Raw genomic sequence first — 14,469 nt, forward strand, 5'->3', positions numbered from 1 at the left:
AGAGAGCGAGGGAGAAGTGAGAGGGGGGTCGGGGAGGTGCGTGGCGTCACCGGGGCGTTGAGGAGTAGCCAGGCAGGCTGGGAGGGAGGAGGTGGCCGGGGCGCGTGGCCGCGCGCGCCACCGAGCAGCTTCGGGGCGAGGGGGGGAAGACGACAGGGGTAGCGGTGGCGGGCTGGGCCGCTGGAGGAGCTGGGCCAGGCTCTGGTGGGCTGCACGGGTGAGGCCAGGTAGGTTTTCTGCTCTTTTTTTTTAATTTTTCTGCTATTTGTTTTATTTAATTTCGTTTTGCCACTGTTTTGAATTAAAATAATAATTCAAACAATGCCAAAGCTCCTCTGAATATTTTATATTGCTAGATGGACTTTTCCAAAAGCTTATAAAATATTTCCGGGGGTATTTGAAATTATATTCTAATTATATGAATATAATTCAAATTCAAATAGCTAATGAATTAAATCCAAAGTCCCAAAAATAATTCCTTAAAAATGTTCAATATTTTGGTTGGGACCAGAACCCTTACCAAAAATCATCAAACATTTAAAAGGGCATTTTTGGATCAATGAATGAGACTTCTAGGGTTTTTTGCCCCTCTTTTATTTAAGTTTTTGAGGCTTCCAAAATTCCTCAGTTCAAGTTTCGAAAATATAGACATGATGCACTCATGAAGCTAGCCTAGAGCACTACCAGCAGCTAGGGATTTGACATCTAACCGGAATGCCGACAAGTGAATTGTGATGTGTGAAATCAATACTCTGAGAAACTCGTTGCTTGGTAGTAAATGGACAATATTCTCATTCTTAGCGTGTTGGTTATTAAATCATCATCCTAAGATTGATCGTGCTACCCAGTCCTTATTTCCGGTGCACCTCTCGATCAATGAGTTAGGATAGTGTAAATCCTTGCTTATTTGATCATATCGTCTTGCTCTAAAAAGCAAGATTGTTCTCGAGATTAATAACATATCAGTGGTTCGTGATTTTCCGAATATCTTCTCGGAAGTATTACCAGGTTGTCACCTGACCGCTATGTTGAGTTCGTGATCAAGTTGGGTTCTTGTAAACTAGCCATTCTCTAAGAATCTGGGTTGGATACCCCGAGCTAGTTGGTTAAGCTAAACAACAACTTGGAGAGTTGAAAGATAACAGCTTGTCCGACTCAGTTCATTCCAAAGGTATATCTTGCGTGTGTGTTGAAGAAAGATGATATCTCCATCAATTGATCCTCGTGATCAATTGTCGGTGCTATTGTCTTACCAAACTTTGATTTGAGTATGGGCTATCGTCAAGTCAAATCAGAACTAACGATGTTCATAATGTTGTCTTACTCGTGGTTGATCCCTCGAGCATACACCATTACATCTTTTGGTCTGACCAATACTATCACCGTGTTCACATGATGGTGGAAGTCCAGTGATATGGAAATTCGGATGAGTTGCTGTTGAGTCCATGAGCAGCATTTTGTCTCCCCCCATGACTCATGTTGAACATCAACTTAGTGTTGGAAACTTGTTTAAGCATTTCTTCGTGTTTCGTCTTGAGGCATATGTTTGGATGAAAGTAGTGACTTCCTCTAAGTTCACGTGCAATCGATGCAAGTTGTCGTCGTGAATTCGAGAAAGCTTGTTTTTGCTTCCTGTGGAATCATCCCAAGTCAGCCATGCACGTGCAAAGTATTATATGGTATGTTAGACTGATCATCTTCGTTCCATATGAATTACTAGCACCCAAGCCACTGATTGACTTGTTCAAGGAAAAGGAGTCTAGCGCGCGTAAAGACTTCAACATCCTTGATGATGGTTCCCCACCCGAACTCGGTAGTATTTTTATTATAAGACTACTATATGGTCATGCTTGTCTGGGACAGCGTGTTCACATATTGTAGCAAAGCTGCTCATGTTTTGGAGCTTGCTATCGTAGTTCATTTCCTGATAATCTTGCAGCGTCATCTCGTCGATTTGTGTTGCAAACTTTCATTTTCCTTTCTAGACTCGATGAGTCTGGAATATCCTAACACCAACCAAATCTGAATCTCGGGCAGATATGATGGTTGGAGCATTTTCCAAGAACTATAATATTGGTCCCTCGATAACCGGTAAAGTGGATGTCGTGGCCAACACATCCAGCCGGAAGACCTATTATTGTAGTATCTCAATTGAAGAAAGTTGGCCACCTCCCCATGAGGATTTCGTAGGATTTACCTCCATAGTTAATCCTTATGGATTCTTGTGCTCCCGAACTTCGACCTTTTACTTGATGTCCTAGATACCAAACCATATCAATAAATGGGTTATCCTAGCACATCAAGGAGAACATTAGAAGCAGAGTGCTAAATGTCTCTCGGTCGATCATCCAGATTTTGTTCCCTTGGCCTCGCTAAGGTGAAATCTGAGAAAGTGTTATCTTCTTTTGCATCTGCATCACCCATCACCATTCATCATGGTGGTATGTTGTGTTGCCAGGATCCTTGACACAGATATTGGTAAAACCTTGATGAATATGGAGATGCTCAATTTCTTGAGAGCACGCGCAAGCACTAGGTTTTACCGTTGGCGTCAACTGGGATTTGCTTCCAATTTCCTCGGTTATGTTATAACCTTTTCAAACAGTGGACTCACTCTTGACTGTTGAGTTCTTCCCCAGTTAACAGAATCATCCCAAAATTTGCATTTTGTTCCCAGCTTGCACATCAGTAGTTGTTGTTCAGGATCATCTTCAAAAGTGGACTTACCATGCGTCCCATCCATTTCCGATGATAAGCAAAATCATCCATTGCGTTGTCTTCAACAAGGGAGTCCACATCATCCATCCTAGTCCGAGTATGTCATTCCTTCGAACACCTTCCAATGATCGGTTGTGATTTGCCCTAGGCTGGTGAGAAGAGTTCCAATGATCTATGGATCAAAAGTGATTCTTTTTGCCACTTAAGGGAATAGTTCTTCAAGTCACCTTTTCCAAAGTGCCCCGTTACGGGATCATGGCAACTATTTCCTCGCCACCTTGACACCATCCACCATCTTTCTAAGCATGGAATTGTTGCCCACCAAATCAAACCCCTTCGCTTGTTCCTCCATCCCTCTCGATGTGTTTCGTGTCTCATCTCGAGAGATGTTTCAATGTCTCACTCGATGAGTGATCCTGAGTTGTTCGATCTTCGAGAAGATCGATCCTTCTGGAGTTTTCCCTTTCCTCTCATTGTCATGTTAGTTGGAGTTCTCAGAGCAAGACATCGAGACAAAGATGGTGATCGTGTCGACGTTCCTATGCAGTGCAATCTCGATCGTAAAGTATGTGATAGTTTGTGCCCCTTTGTCTTCTTACCCCACGTCTTGAATCTCGGGGCGAGATTCTTGTTTAGTAGGGGTGAGTTGTCACATCCCTAGTTCTAGTATGCACTAGGCTAGCCCTTCTTGTGTGCATCATGATAATTTTTTCAATTAAAGTTGAAATGGGGATTGCCTAAACCCTAGCATTCAAGGAATTCACTAGGTTCACCTAAAATATTTTCAGTAAGTCCAAACGACTTCCAAAGATGTTCATCATTTATGGAAAATACTGTGAACAGTAGCCAGAGGTGATGCACATTTTTCCATGTCATATTTGGGCTCTGAATTAAATCATACTCTATTTGAATTTAGGCACTTAAATTCTATAAAATATTTAAAATGTCCAAATAATCCTAAACTGAAATGTTCCATGTTGGATATTTTCCAAACAGTGGCCATGAGCAGTTTGCTGAATTTTGAGTGTGCCTAAGTATTTTTAATAAAGCCAAACACAATTACAGAAAATAGAAAAGAGAAATAAAATTAGGAAAAGGGAAGAATTCACCTGGCCTTACCTGAGAGGCCCAGCCGTAGCCAGCCCACCAGAGCCCACCAAGGGCAGCGATGTCTTCTTCCTCCTGCCAGGAGGAGAAGCAGCTGCGTGCGGCGTGCACAGCCACCCGTGGCCACCTCCTGCCTCCCGACTGGCCTCCCCGGTGCCTCAGAGACGCCACGCGGCACCCTGGCTCACTCCCTCACTCCCCCCATCTCTCTGGTGCCTCTCTCCCTCTCTAGCCCTGCTCCACGCGCAGCCCGAGCAACCACCGAGCGCCACGCAGCGCGCCGACGAGCTCCAGCGCAGCCACCCCGCACGCCTCGCCTCGCCGTTCGGTCCCCTAGCTTCGCCTCGACGCCGTGGAGACGCACGCTAAAGAACGCGACCGTGGGAGCCCCTGTAACGCCGCCTGCATCGCCTTCTTCTTCCTCCGGCCGCCGAGAATGCCAGGGACCTCTCGTCACCACCAGCCCCTCCCCGAGCTCGCCGAGGCCACCTCTGAACTCGCGGTGAGCTCCTCTACCAATCCCCCTACTCCCATGCCCACTAGATCATCGTAGCACCCATTCCCGTCGAGCCCGAGACCTTGGCTCCGCCGGCCATGCCTCCACCATGACCACAGCCGCGCAAGCTCGCAACCGATCGCGCCACCGTGCTCAGCACGTTCCCAGGAGTCGACCGCGACCACCCGCGGCTCCTGCCGTTCCCTGCAACACCGATCCGCTCAACTCCCGAACTCCGGCCACCGCGCAAGTCGCCGCCACCGTCGTTTTAGGCCACTAGAGCTACTGCTGTGAGCACCACTGGACGCGGATGAGTCCCCTCATCACGTAGAGCCTCTCCGCCGTGCAAATGGTCGCCTGTGGGCGATTCCCGAAGCCCTCCGCCGCGTCTGCCATCGCCGGCGTCGAGCCGTGGACCAAGTCCGGCGGGTTTGAACCCGTTGACCAGGGGTTTGACCTCCCCTGGTTGACTGACGTGTGGGACAGGCCCCTTTTTAATTTGTGTTAGATTTAGTTAGTACTAATTAACTTAGTTAAGTAAATTAGACACTGACATGCGGGCCCAAGCTCTAATTAACTTAAGTTAGTTAGTTAGTCACTGACCAGTGGGCCCCACTGGTCAGGTTTGACCTGGACGGCTCCTGTTGACCAGCTGACTTCAGCATGACCCAATTCTGACGCAGTAATACATTTTTTGGATTTATGAATAATCAGTAAATTCCAGAAAATGCCCAAAACTTCTAAAATTCATAGAAATTCAACCGTAGCTCCAAATGAAACAAGTTATATATGAAAAATTGTCAGAAAAATCCAAGGAATATGTTTATGGCATTCTCATGCATGTTTACACAACTTACAGCCACTGTATATGACAATTTGAATTAATGGCATTTGAAATGTCTTATGTGGAGTTTGAATTTGAACCTTGGGTTTAAACCAACTTCAATTAAATTGTTGCTAGCTACATTAGCTCAAATCACAACATATTCCATGTCATGATCATACATCATATTGTTGCATTGCATTGATTGTGTTCTTTCTCTGTTGCCGGTGTTGTTCCCCCTCGGTAGACGCTGTTTCGACTATGAGATCGATGACACCAATGAAGAACACAATGAGGTTAGCTACTGAGTCAAAGCTGGCTTGCTGCAGTTAAACTCCACCACCCCTTTGTTGATACCGATGCATATGTAGTTAGTTCTAATGTAAGTCTTGCTGAGTACAATTCTACTCACGTTTGCTTAATTTATGTTTTTGCAGAGATGCTTCAGTCTCGCTAGTAGTTCCGCGTGGACTTCGACGTTTAGCTTGATACCTCAGCTACGATCTTGTGCCCTCAGCAGGATCTGGTAGATAGTCAGGCTTCTCAGCCTTTTTCATTTGTAGATGTCTGTACTCAGACATGTTAAGCTTCCGCATGTGCTTTGACTTGTATGCTCTGAATATTGGGTCATGAGACCCTTGTTTGTAATATCTCGCTCCTCGGAGCCTAATGAATAAATACTTGAGTCGTAGAGTCTTTTTGTGATGCCATGTTGTATGTACTCATATCGGGCATATTGTGTGTATGATTGAAATGCTTGGTATGAGTGGGATCCGACAATATAGTTGTTTATCCTTGGCAGCCTATCATATGGGGAAATGTAGACTAGTGCTTTCTGAGCGATAGTTGTACGCTACAGCCCGGTTCACCGGAGTCCTGCTAGCCCAGCACTACTGCTCGGAACACTTGACTGGCCGGCATGTGTTTCACTTCGTTCCTGTGTCTGTCCCTTCGGGGAAATGTCACGCCGTGACTTCTGGAGTCCTGCCTAGCCTGCTACAGCCCGGGTTACCGTAGTCCTGTTAGCCCAGTGCTACAGCCCGGATTCACACGTTGATGACCGACATGCTCGATGTGATTCATGTATGCCTGTCCTCATGGGTTAGCGCCGCATTGGGTTCACAACTAGCCATGTCGGCCCGGGTTCTCTGTCATATGGATGCTAGCGACACTATCATATACATGAGCCAAAAGGCGCAAATGGTCCCGGGCCAGGTAAGGTGGCACCCGTGGGAATACCATGCGTGAGGCCGCAAAGTGATATGATGTGTTACATGCTAGATCGATGTGGCTTAGGATCAGTGTCCTGACACAAGCGCGCCCGGAGTAACCTACAATAAGACCGCCTGGCACGTTCCGAGCGGGCATAGCAATGCGGCCCCAACCCCAACCCTAGCAAAAAGGCGACGCCAGTACTTCTCGTACATAATTACGCTCTAGAAATACCATGGGCATAGGGGGAGGGGCACCATCACGGCACGCCCAATACACGGCTTAAACCGCACCAGGGGCTGCCGATTTTTTACTTTTCTCTTACTTCCAGGACTCTACTCTTCGGAAGGCCTGTTCGGCAGTTCAATTGCTGCACAATCGATGCAAGAACCAGGGAAGCAGACAAGCCATGCCGCATTACGAAAATCCCAGGTGGTCTCTATCACGAGGAGTATACCTGTTTCGCATACTATTCCGCAGCTTGCCCCTGGAGCAGACATGTTAAATAGTCCAACTTTTCGTTTATCGCATTACTTGTATCGTTTTGCTTTGATCGCAGCTATTTTTCATAAACAATGCATAGCTTTTGTCTATTTTTGCACTATCTTTTTATAAATAAATGTTCCTTAACGACATGTTGCACCCGTACAACTTGGTACGGCCAAAATACGCGAAGGGGCTTTTAGCACCCCTCAATATGGTGTGAGAAGTCCGAACACTTTCACAAGTGCGGCACCCCGAACTTATAGCATTATATGCATCGGCTCCGAATCATGTCTTGGGTCAATAGTTGGGTTTGCCTGGCTCCTATGTTTTGGTGCCTTACGTTCCGCTATATCGGCTAAGGTAGCACTAGGAGAACCACTGCGATTGTGCCCCAGTTGAGCTGGGACGAGCACCTCAGTGGAGAAAGCTAAAACTGACTGTCATGATGAAGCAAGAGCTGGTAGCTGTTCGAGAGGTTTTTTTCGAGTCCCTAAAGACATATGCAGCTTAGGGCGACGAGTCGGCTCTGTCCGGCCAAGGCGTGGATAGCGCCCCGAACTCGGTCTTCCGAATACTAGGGGCTTCGCTGAAATTTAAAATTATAGAATTCTATGGCTAAGTGAGAGTGTTCACGCATTATAGTCCGATTGCCTCGTTCGTCGGGCTAAGCGCCTCCCTCGACGGACCCAAACAAGGGAAAAAGAGCGCCCAGATTTATCCCTGAACACCCCAGCACTAGTGGCAAGGGGGCAGAAGCCGATGACTCGACATCTCTCGGTATTGATAAACAGCCGCACAGAAGGTAATATTTTAAACTCAAGCAGCATTTGTCAGCGCATATGAACAAGTTTTCAGCGCACGGGACACAAACGAACGAGTTTTAATCAAAAATTACATCCCTAGTACATTCATCCGCCACAAGGCGGGCACCCTTCAGAACATCCTTATAGTAATTTTCGGGCTTGCGATGCTCCTTCCCCGCTGGCGCCCGTCCTTCACAAGCTTCTCCGCATCCAGCCTGCCCCAGTGCACCTTAGCACGGGCAAAGGCCCTATGGGCACATTCAATACAGATGGAGCGCTTGATGACTTCGAGCCTTGGACAGGCCTCCACCAGCCGCCACACCAGCCCGAAATAGCTCCCAAGCAGAGCCTCTCCAGGCCACAGCCGAACTAGGAGGCCCTTCATGGCCTGTTCGGCCGCCTTGTGGAGCTCGACCAGCTGCTTCAGCTGGTCGCTCAGGGGCACGGGGTGTCCGGCCTCAGCATACTGAGACCAGAACACCTTCTCCGTCGAGCTGCCCTCCTCGGCTCGATAGAATGCGGCGGCATCGGATACACTCCAGGGAAGATCTGCAAATGCCCCTGGAGAGCTCCGGATTCGGGTAAGTATCAAGTAATTCATGTTTATGTGTTTACTTTGCATAAAGAATGCCTTACCTGCCGCCATTTTCTTCACCTCATCCAACTCCTGGAGGGTCTTCTTGGATTCGGCCTTGGCAGACTTGGCATTTTCAATAGCCGCCGCGAGCTCGGACGCTCGCGTCTTCGAGTCAAGCTCCAAACTCTCATGTTTCTTCATGAGAACCTGGAGCTCTTGCCGCACCTTGCCAACCTCGGCCTCATACCTCTCCCGCTCGGTGCGCTCCGCGGCCGCACTCTTCTCGGCCTCGAGCAGCGCTTGCTTAAGGGTCGCCACCTCAGATGTGGCCCCTACAATAGCCATGTTAATCCTGTCATTTCTTGCAATTGCACCTTTTTTATATACATATTCAACCAAGGTATTTCTTACCTTCCTTCTCCTCGAGCTACTTCTTGGCACGCCCGAGCTCTTGCTCGGACTTCTCGAGGCTCTGCTTCAGCGTGTCCACTTCCGCAGTGAGTACGGCGGACGCCAGCAGAGAAGCCTGCACACGCATATTGACTCCTTTTGTTAGACTCCTGCGAATTTTTTGATCCTCTATTCGGCTTTTCTTCCCGAACGCCCAACAGAGCATCAGGGGCTACTGTCTATGCGGTAATATTATTTACACATTATTTACTTACCTCAAAGCCTGTCAAAAGGCTAGTACAAGCTTCAGTCAGTCCGCTCTTGGCGGACTGAACCTTCTGGACTACCGCACTCATAATAGCGTGGTGCTCCTCGTCGATGGAAGCGCCTTGGAGCGCCTCCAACATATTGTCCGGCGCCTCCGGATGGACGGGGGTCGTCGGCACGGTGGATTTGCTCCTCTTGGAAGGAGGTCCCCCGCCGGACTCCGGAACCCTTGAAGGTTCCGGAGCGGTGTCCGGCCTAAAGCCAGACTTGGAGCCCTGGGGGGTTTCATCCCCTTTACTCCTGGAGTCCGGGAGGTCGCCTTGCGGCGCCTCCGGGACCACCTCCTCCCTGCTTGGAACCTGTTGGGACAACACCTCGGTGTCGTTCATAGGGCGGGGGGAGGAAGCAGTCGGAAGCGAGTTCACCTCCGACGAGTCCAGTGAGCCGCTCGACGATGCGTCGAGCCGGTCTTTGGGTGGGATGCATAAACATATTCGACATAAGGGAAAGCTGTGCAATAAACGAATACTATGAATTACTCTGGTATCTGGATACTTAAGATTTTGCCAGGGGCTTGGCCCTGGGCTGCCACTCCTCTTCGCCGTCGTTGGCGTCGTCGGAGTAGTCCGGAGGAAGGGTTTTCCCCTTCTTGGACCCTCTGGCCTCCTCAGAGAGGGCAGCCTTCCTTTTCTTCTCTCCTCCCGTGGGAGGGGGAGAGGTCTCTTCTTCTTCCTCCTCGTCTTCATGAGAGGAAGGCGCTTCGGGACCATCGGATGACGAATCCGACACCTCCTGGCGCCGGGCACTCTTTCAAGTCCCCGTGGCCCTTTTCGTGGCCTTCTTCTCCGGCACCACATAGGGCGCCAGAACCAGCAACTTCGCCAAGCGAGCGTCCACTGGGCCTTCGGGCAAAGGAGCCGGACAGTTGATCTGTCCGGACATCACCTCCCAATCCTATCAAAGATAAGGGAACTCAGATCCCGCATAGAGTCAAACTATGAAAAACTGATACCCTGTAAAAGGATAAAGACAGCTTACCGCATGAGCATGATGCTGAGTACTGAATCCGCGATCCTCGGCACCGGATGCGGGAGCCTCGGCGCCCTTGAAAAGCATCCTCCAGGCATCTTCATACGTCGTGTCGAAGAGCCTCTTTGGAGTTCGATGATGCGCCGGGTCGAACTCCCACAGGTTGAAAGCCCGTCGTTGACACGGGAGGATCAGGCGGATGAGCATAACCTGGACTACGTTGACAAGCTTGAGCTTCTTGCCCACCAGGGTTTGGATGCATGTTTGGAGTCTGGTCAGCTCTCCTTTTTTACCCCAAGACAGGCCTGTCTCCTTCCAGGAGGTGAGCCGCGTCGGGGGGCCGGATCGAAACTCAGGGGGTGCGACCCATTCGGTGTCGCGCGGCTCGGGGACGTAAAACCACCCTGATTGCCACCCCTTCAAGGTCTCCACAAAGGAGCCCTCGAGCCACAGGACGTTGGCCATCTTGCCAACCATGGCACCGCCGCACTCCGCCTGGCTGCCGCGCACCACCTTTGGCTTGACGTTGAAAGTCTTAAGCCATAGGCCGAAATGGGGGCGGATGCGGGGGAACGCCTCGCACACGACGATAAACGCCGCGATGTTGAGGACGAAGTTCGGGGCCAGATCGTGGAAATCCAGGCCGTAGTAGAACATGAGCCCCCGGACAAATGGATGCAGAGGGAAGCCCAGTCCGCGGAGGAAATGGGGAAGGAATACCACCCTCTCATGGGGCCTAGGAGTGGGGATGAGCTGCCCCTTTTCGGGAAGCCGGTGCACAATGTCGCTAGCCAGATATCCGGCCTTCCTCAGCTTTTTGATGTGTCCCTCCGTGACGGAGGAGACCATCCACTTGCCTCCCGCTCCGGACATGACTGGAGAAGGTTGAGGTGGTAGTGCGGAGTTGGGCGCTGGAGCTCGAGTGCGCAAGAATGGATAGGCGAAGGAGGAAGAAGGCGTGGGTGAAAAGGTGGATCCTATCCCCTTATATGGGTGGACGTAACTACATGTCCCAACCAGCCTGGTGAACTCGCTTATCTCCAAGCGCCGTAATCAAAGGTGCGGTTGGGTTACCCACGCCCGTATTGATGAGAATCCCAGAATAAGGGGACACGATCTCTGCTTTGACAAGACGTGCCAAGGAAACTGCCTCGCATAACGCGCTGAGGTGGGATACTGAAACGACTCGGATAAAGGCTTGGCCGTGGTGTGTCACGCTACGGCATACGTCAGCAGATTAGATTTGTGTAAATATTATTCTCTCTATGGCAATATGTGGAAACTTATTTTGCAGAGCCGGACACTATCTTTGTGTTCAAAATCTTCTATGAAGTACTTGGAGGAGGAACCCGCCTTGCAATGCCAAAGACAAACTGCGTGCCGGACTCGTCGTCATTGAAGCCTGGTTCAGGGGCTACTGAGGGAGTCCTGGACTAGGGGGTGTTCGGATAGCCGAACTATACCTTCAAGCCGAACTCCTGGACTATGAAGATACAAGATTGAAGACTCCGTCCCGTGTCCGGAAGGGACTTTCCTTGGCGTGGAAGGCAAACTTGGCGATACGGATATGAAGATCTCCTACCATTGTAACCGACTCTATGTAACCCTAACCCTATCTGGTGTCTATATAAACCGGAGGGTTTTAGTCCGTAGGACAACATACACATCAACAATCATACCATAGGCTAGCTTCTAGGGTTTGGCCTCTCTGATCTCGTGGTAGATCTACTCTTGTACTACCCATATCATCAATATTAATCAAGCAGGACGTAGGGTTTTACCTCCATCGAGAGGGCCCGAACCTGGGTAAAACTTCGTGTCCCTCGCCTCCCGTTACCATCCGGCCTAGACGCACAGTTCAGGACCCCCTACCCGAGATCCGCCTGTTTTGACACCGACAATAGTGCTTAGTGATATGCTCCAAAACCCTCAAATACCTTCCCACATCCACATATGACCTAAACCAAAATTCAAACTCGGCCCCACCGATTCCTTCTATCCAGCGCCACCGAGTTCAGATGTCATAGCCACTGCCACAACCCCTAGGCAAATGGGTCTCACCGATAGGGATCTTGGTCACACCGAGATGGGGTTGTAATCTCTCTATTTCCCTTCGTAACGTTTCGGTCCAACTGAGATGAGCGATCGGTCTCACCGAGATTGCAATGTAAACTCTCTGTTTCCCTTCTGTAACATTTTGGTCCCACCGAAATGAGCGATCGGTCCCACCAGGTTTACCTGACCAACTCTCTGGTTAGGTTATTACCAAAATTGGTCCCACCGAGTTTGTGCAATCGGTCACACCGAGATTACATTATGCCCTAACCCTAACCATATCAGTCCCACTGAGTTGCATCTCAGTCCCACCGAAAATCATAACGGTCACTAGGTTTGCTAAATCGGTCCGACCAAGTTGCCTAATTCGGTCTCACCGAGATTGGTAAATTGTGTGTAACGGTTAGTTTTTGTGTGGAGGCTATATATACCCCTCCACCCACTCTTCATTCGTGGAGAGAGCCATCAAAACATACCTACACTTCCAATACACATTTTCTGAGAGAGAACCACCTACTCATGTGTTGAGGCCAAGATATTCCATTCACACCATATGAATCTTGATCTCTAGCCTTCCCCAAGTTGCTTTCCACTCAAATCTGCTTTCCACCAAATCCATATCCTGTGAGAGAGAGTTGAGTGTTGGGGAGACTACCATTTGAAGCACAAGAGCAAGGAGTTCATCATCAACACACCATTTGTTATTTCTTGGAGAGTGGTGTCTCCTAGATTGGCTAGGTGTCACTTGGGAGCCTCCGACAAAGATTGTGGAGTTGAACCAAGGAGTTTGTAAGGGCAAGGAGATCGCCTACTTCGTGAAGATCTACCACCAGTGAGGCAAGTCCTTCATGGGCGATGGCCATGCTGGGATAGACAAGGTTGTTTCTTCGTGGACCCTTCGTGGGTGGAGCCCTCCGTGGACTCGCGCAACCGTTACCCTTCGTGGGTTGAAGTCTCCATCAACCTGGATGTACGATAGCACCACCTATCGGAACCACGACAAAAACATCTGTGTCTTCAATTGCGTTTGAATTCTCCAAGCCCTTCCCTTTACATTCTTGCAAGTTGCATGCTTTACTTTCCGCTGCTCATAGACTCTTTGCATACTTGCTTGAATTGTGTTAAGATTGCTTGACTTGTGCTAAGATAGCCAAAATCTGCCAAAGACTAAAATCGGGAAAAGGATAGATTTTTAATTGGTCAAGTAGTCTAATCACCCCCTCTACACATACTTTCGATCCTACAAGTGGTATCAGAGCTTTGGTCTCCATTTGCTTTGATTTCCATAGCTTTTGGTGGTCATAGCCTTGGTTTCACAACCTAGGAGAGTATGGCGTCTAGCGTGGGAAATTATCACCGTAGAGGTCCTTACTTTGATGGTACTAATTTTGCTAGTTGGAAGCATAAGATGAAAATGCATATTCTTGGACATAACCCCGCCGTTTGGGCTATTGTGTGTGTTGGCTTGCAAGGTGAATTCTTTGATGGGAGAGAACCAAATTGTGAAGCTACCGCGGATGAGTTGAAGATGCTACAATACAATGCTCAGGCTTGTGATATCCTCTTCAACGGATTGTGCCCCAAAGAATTCAACAAAATCAGCCGTCTTCAGAATGCAAATGAAATTTGGGATACTTTGATTGATATGCACGAAGGTACCGACTCCGTCAAGGAATCCAAGTTGGATGTGCTTCAAAGTCAACTTGACAAGTTCAAAATGAAGGATGGTGAAGGTGTCACTAAGATGTACTCTAGGCTTGCTCTTATCACAAATGAGATTGTCAGCTTAGGAAGTGAAGAGATGACCGACAAATTCATCATCAAGAATATCCTAAGAGCCTTGGATGGAAAATACGATACCGTATGCACATTGATCCAAATGATGCAAAATTACAAGGATCTCAAGCCAACGGAAGTCATTGGAAGAATTGCTGCTCATGAGATGTCACTCAAGGATAAGGAGGAGCTCCATAACAAGTCAAGTGGTGCTTACAAAGCCTCATGTGAAGCCGCCACATCATCAAGTGAGAAACAAACCTTCAATGAAGAATTGAGCTTAATGGTGAAGAACTTCAACAAGTTCTACAAGAATAGAAGAAAAGAGAGAAGTTCCAAGTCAAGGTCCTACAATGACAAAAGATCTTCTAGTCGAGAGTGAAACTGCTACAATTGTGGAAGACCCGGACACTACTCCAATGAGTGTACGGCTCCCCACAAGAGAAGAGAAGATTCTCCCAAAAGAAGAAGCAGAAGAGAAGAATCACCATCAAGGGAAAGAAGGAGTAGGGATGATCGATATGAACGAATATCCTCTCGGAGAAGCAAGGATTCGGAAAGGAAGGACAAGTCATCAAGGAGCTACACAAAACAAAGACATCAAGCTCATGTTGGTGAATGGGTATCCAGCTCCGACTCTGGCAATGACTCTGAGAGAAGCTATCACTCCGACTCCGAATATACTCAAGATGAAGGTGTTGCTGGTCTAGCACTTGTGTCAACCAACTCC

The sequence above is a fragment of the Triticum dicoccoides genome, chromosome 6A, assembly GCF_002162155.2.
Source record: "Triticum dicoccoides isolate Atlit2015 ecotype Zavitan chromosome 6A, WEW_v2.0, whole genome shotgun sequence".
Classification (NCBI taxonomy): Eukaryota; Viridiplantae; Streptophyta; class Magnoliopsida; order Poales; family Poaceae; genus Triticum; species Triticum dicoccoides.